We start from the raw sequence: 5819 nt of genomic DNA, 5'->3' as shown, positions 1-5819 counted from the left end.
CTTCAACCTTCAAGGGATCGATGCGAATGCCAGCTTTCGAAACGAAAAACCCCAGTAACCGACCCGTTTCTATACAGAAAACACACTTGTGTGGATTCAACCTAATTCGATAATGCCTACACCTCATAAAGATTGCTCGTAAATGGATGAGATGATCGGCTCGATGTAATGAATGAGTGGGTAAATCATCAAGATAGGGTTGCACAATTTGCTTGATGTCATGAAACGCGTAAGACATGGCTCTTTGAAAAGTTGCCCCGGCGTTCTTAAGCCTAAAAGGTAATTTGCAATAAGAAAATGTCCCCCATGGACAAATGAAAGCCGTTTTTGGTTGATCAGCAGGTAGAATATTTATTTGATTGTATCCAGAAAAACCATCCATGAAGGAGAATATTTCACTGCCGGCACAATCATCAATGATTTGATCGATATAGGGAGTTGGGTAATTGTCTTTTGGACAGGCTCGATTAATATCCCTATAATTGATACATATTCTTATTGTTCCTTGCTTTTTGTTAACAGGAACAATATTCGATACCCAATCCGTTAAAGGAATTGGATAAATGAAACCTGCTTTGAGTAGTTTTTCAACTTCTTCTTTAATAGCAGCAGCTTTTCGCGGGTGGATCTGATGCAAATGTTGCCGGACGGGTTTAGCATCTGGGTAAGTTTTGATTTCATGAACAATAATTGCTGGGTCAATTCCTGGCATTTCCTCATATGACCAGGCAAACACGTCACAAAATTCTTGAAATAGGGCCTTATATGTTTGAATTTCATTTTCCGTACAAGAGGCACCTATAAGAATGTTTTCAACAATTCCAGGCTTAACCGAAATGTTAATAGGAATAGTTCGAGAAATGTTTCCCAAATTTAACTCAGAATCAGGATTTTTCATTGGATTCTGAGGTTCCTTGACATAATCAGTCGTAAAAATAGATGAAAAATCATTTTCAAAGCAATCAATCTCAGGTAAAAATGAAGATCTATGATGAAGATCTTCCCATGGTAAATCATCAACACACAGGATTTCACGAATTTGCTCATCAGTGTGAACAAGGTTGGAAAACGTCATTGAATTTGAGTTTTATGTTGAAAGTGATTTTTCATGGACCACATTCATTAATTCAATTTCGGTTGAAAGAGGGTCGGAAAAAAATTGCACAGCCTGATAGGCAATTTCATATGGACTCAAAGGCATAGCATCACCAAATGAATCTATTTGATTCGGAAGGTATGATCCAAGGATCATCATAAACAATAGTGTCTGATGAAATCATATGAATGGTTGCAGTAGAAGACGATGCGTTGAGAGGAGGAAAGGGAAAAGTTCCTAGTAAACCAGAATCTTTAACTAGTCCTACTCCAACATCTTTATAAGGGATAGTTGTTTTGCCGACATGCTGAATACTTTCAAAAGAGGTTGGGTCGGATGAGAAGTAAGTTAGCTAGTCTATAGTTACGATCTTTCCATTATGAGGGAACTTTATAAGCCGGAAGACCGATGAAACAATAGCTGTCATAGCATAAGACCAACTACGACCCAAGAGAAGGTTGTAATCTAGAGGGCCATCAACCACCTCCACATCTAGATTAACAGTTTTGCCTTCAACCCCTATAGGTAAATCTTGTAGAATGCCAAAAGGATGGAACCCACGGCCATCAAAGGCCTTTAGAATCATCGGGGATTGATTAAGTGTAGGAGAACCAAGCGATCTCCAACACTGGATTGACACAATACACGTTGAGGCTCCCTCATCAATCACAGTCGTATAGCAAGGTCTGTTTTTGACTAACACTGGAATCTAGAAAGACATTTGATGAGGTAAGTGAGGTGTACTATTTTCTAGATCGAAAATTATAAGGTTCGAGTCCTGAACATCAACAGCTCCTATAGTAATTTATGTTGTGCTGGACATGATTGCAGCACCTCCAAAGCCGACATTGCTGAAGGTGAAATAGCCAAATCTTCAATAATGTTATAGTTCTGAGCCGCTCTCGCATGTGGATTGAAAGCTGACTTTCGAAGTATACCCTTGGAGGGTGGTTTGATTACTAAGTCTGGGTTAGGTTTCTCGATCTGTAGTGGATCGGAACTAGGAATTGAGGTTGATGTGTTTGAATTAGAACATTCTACTTCCTTACCACCAACAGGACTTTTACTTCCATAATCTTGCGATCGTGTCACAATCCTAACATGGGACATCATCATTATGGGTTCTTCAAAGGCATTTGAGGAAGAACCTATCATCTTACTGTCTTGACTAGGAAAAGGATCCTTCAAAACAACAGGCGTTTGGGAACCTTTGATGATTTTTGCAACCTTAGTGCGATGAGGGCAGTCTCTTGTAAAATGCTCTTCATCACAAATGAGAAAAGGATAACGAGATTTGTGCTTCTCATCAGTAGATTTCTCTTTTTTTGGTTTCTCTTTCGAATTTTTATCTGTTTTATTTTTCTTCTTCCCTTTCTTTTTACCGCCGGATTTTGATTTGGTTGTATATGACTCTACAACATGAATATCGGTAGAATTTTCCACAGAAGAATCCCTTGTCGGGGAGTCGGGTAATGTTATGATAGGAGAAGAATTCTTGGAAGATTTCTTCTTACTTTTGGTATTAACCGTACCAATCATACCATAAGCAACATGAGACCCTGAAGGAGCTGCAGTTATTTGATTTTGTTTAGGAAGGTCGGGGATTTTCTCGTGTAACATACCTGACTGTGTATAAACTAAGTCAAGGTACTGAGCTTGAGCAATCACTTGCTCTTTAGTAACGACTCCTGCCTTAGCTACATCCTCAGTGATTTTTGGTAATAAAGATTTGACAAACCATTCAACTAAGATTTGATCTGGGATAAAAACTTTCACTAAACGCTATCGACGTCTCCATTCATGAATGTGATCTGAAATGTAAGTGGACGTTGATTGTTTTAACGAAGTTAATAATTCCGTGCCATTGTCATATCTGACTGGCCACTAAAAATGAGTTAAAAACGAAGTGGCTAACTGAATAAAGTTATAAAAAGTGGCTCACGGTAACTCAATGTACCACTTGGCCGCAAGACCAATTGGAGTGCGTTGAAAAAGCCTTAAACGGATTGAATCATCTGAAATGGAGTTAGACGCACACTGGAGGTGATAAGTCATCACATGGTTCGACGGGTCCTCTCCTGATTTGCCTTCAAACTTAGGAATATCACTAGGCAACTTATTCAGCATTGGCGGCCAACACGGAAGATAGTTAATTGGATCGTTTGTAAGACGCGACAAGTCAGGCAAGTCCAAAGTTGCAATAAATGGTAATTGACGATTAGGGTCCCTTAAACCCTGGATCATGAGACCAGCCCCAGGAGGAGGATATCCAGGATAACTAGGAATTGGAATTGCATTTGGAATATTATATCCTCCCGGAAAACCAGGATTAACTGAACCGTACTGGGGTTGTTGAGGTTGTTGATATGTATATCGAGGGCATGGTTGATACTGATAGACTGGCTGCTGCACAGCAAGACTGAATTGGTACTGTCCCTGGTATGGTTGATAAGTAAATTGAGGTTGACTTGTGACAACCATAATTGGACCAGGTTGTCCTACAGGAATTTGAACCAAAGTCTAAATTGAGGGTCCAGACTGAGGTAAATATGCTTGAGGAGTTGATACAGGAACAGTAGAAACCGGAGCTGTTGATACTCCAGAAGTAGGTGGGGTAGATTGAACAGATGTTGCAGTAGTCGTTTGAGGTAGAGTATGAGGTGTACTAGGCCTAGGCTGAGAAACTACAGAAGGTGCAGAATTTGGAATAGTAGACTGGACAGGTTGCTAGGTTGAACCAAAAACAAAGGGTTGTCCAGATTGATATGACAATTGCACATTTGGGTACAAGATCTGTTGTGTTTGAGATGGATCCCACACTAAGTTCATTCTGGGGTACAGACCCATAGAAGGTTGAGCATATTGAGGACCATAACCGGGTTGAGGGTAGGATTGATAATTCAAAGGTACATTTCCAGCTCCTTGGACAAATGATTGACCGAAAGGTGGTTGGAAACCTTGGGTTGGGTACTGACCTTGAGGTTGATAGCCTTGAGGCACATACTAATACTGGGGTTGACCTTGAGGAATGTACTATCCCGTAGGTATGTACTGTCCTTGAGGTTGCCCCCCAGGCGGTAATTGAGTACCTTGAGGTTGCCCCCAAGCAATAATTGAGGACCTTGAGGTTGCCCCCCAGGCGGTAACTGGCCACCTTGAGGTTGCGTATTTGGAATGGTACCTGACATCATGAGAATATCTTCTAAACTCAATGGCTTAGCTCTGTTATTACCAGTTAATAACCCTTGTTCAATAGGTTGAGGAGATGCTCCCAAAAAAGTACTAGTAAGTGATTGATACCCAGAGGGAACAGAAGGACCGCCATATAAAAAAGGTTTCTGGAGATTGAGAAAACATGGACGACTGTCTCGACATATTTAACGGAGGATAGTAACCCCTAGATGTTGGATGAAAAGGAATGCGAGGTGGTGAAAAACTTAGTCCCGGGTTTTCCAAAAAATTGGTCAATGAAAGATACCAAGCGTCCCTCCTAGGTGGACTGTAAAAGATCGATTCACGCTCCTTAAGTTCTATAGATGGTTGATTTTCAGGGATAGGGATACCTTCTTCCGAAGTAACAAGTTCTTCAATAGCAACAAGTCCAGAAGGAAGATTTTGGGTAATTACTCTTTCTACCCAGGGTGAACCAGGACCATTGGAAGTTGGAGAGGCAAATCCTGATGTTGGAGTAGGAGCAGGTTCAGTTTCAGGTTCAGATATTTCAGGTTCCTTGGCTAAATCACTAGTAGAAGAAAAACTACCAGTAACTTCAGAAAAAGAAATAGGTTCTAAAATATACTACAGTGCTTGAACTTGGTAATCAGGATGTACAACCAAGGAAGACTCTCTTCTTCAGGTGACCCAACTCTACTGTCACTAGGAGTTACAAGGGCTCATAGCCCTTCAAGCTCGCTCGGTGAAAGCTTAGGAGGTTGGCCCCGAAGTCTACGGGAGTTCCTCGGTAATTCAGCCACGATTAAATATTTTAACTACTTCACACACAAACAAAGAAAAATCTCAACGAAAACCACCTAAAGTCTCTAAAGAACCAAACAATTTTGAATCACACACCTAAATAATCTAGGAGATCAAACCACACACAAACAGTAACTTTTCGTACCGAAAACACTAGTTTGTGATTAAATCCAACGTCGCAGAGTTCAATACAGAAATGGCGGTTGGAACAGTTACCCCGGCAACCTACTTAATGAATAGACTGGCACAAGTTTCTCCACTAAACCGTCTCGAGTGAAGAGAACCCCCCAGAAAATCCAAGTGAGTCTAACCGACGTCTGCTCCAGGTACAGTGGGATCTTCCCTCCACCGTCACCTTAGGAAAGAATCTTATAGAATATGGTCACTATGATTACCAACGGAAACAAATATACCTGGGGGAACAATCTGTGATCCGATACACATGCAAGGGCAGAGTAGCAAGCTCAATCCCCTTGAAGGCTCCTTGACATAATCCAAGGTTTACCAACAAGTGACCCTAGGCTCCTCGACAATGGTTAATTTGAGGTTTACCGTTTTTAATACGTGTATATCTAGTATCGTTCCCAATGAGGAAGGATTGATTACCTCACTGGTTTAGACACGATCTCGTGCTTGACTCCTATAAGAGGAGCTTCCTAGAGCATAGATGTAACAATTGTAATTTATCTCCTACCGCAAGATACAGCTACTTGTTTGTTTTACTATCTTGGAGAGTTAATTACTCCAT

The sequence above is a fragment of the Pinus tabuliformis genome, chromosome 9, assembly GCF_031772625.1.
Source record: "Pinus tabuliformis cultivar Carrire ecotype Pingquan chromosome 9, CPIR1, whole genome shotgun sequence".
NCBI classification, from domain to species: Eukaryota; Viridiplantae; Streptophyta; class Pinopsida; order Pinales; family Pinaceae; genus Pinus; species Pinus tabuliformis.
This window is presented reverse-complemented; position numbering follows the sequence as displayed.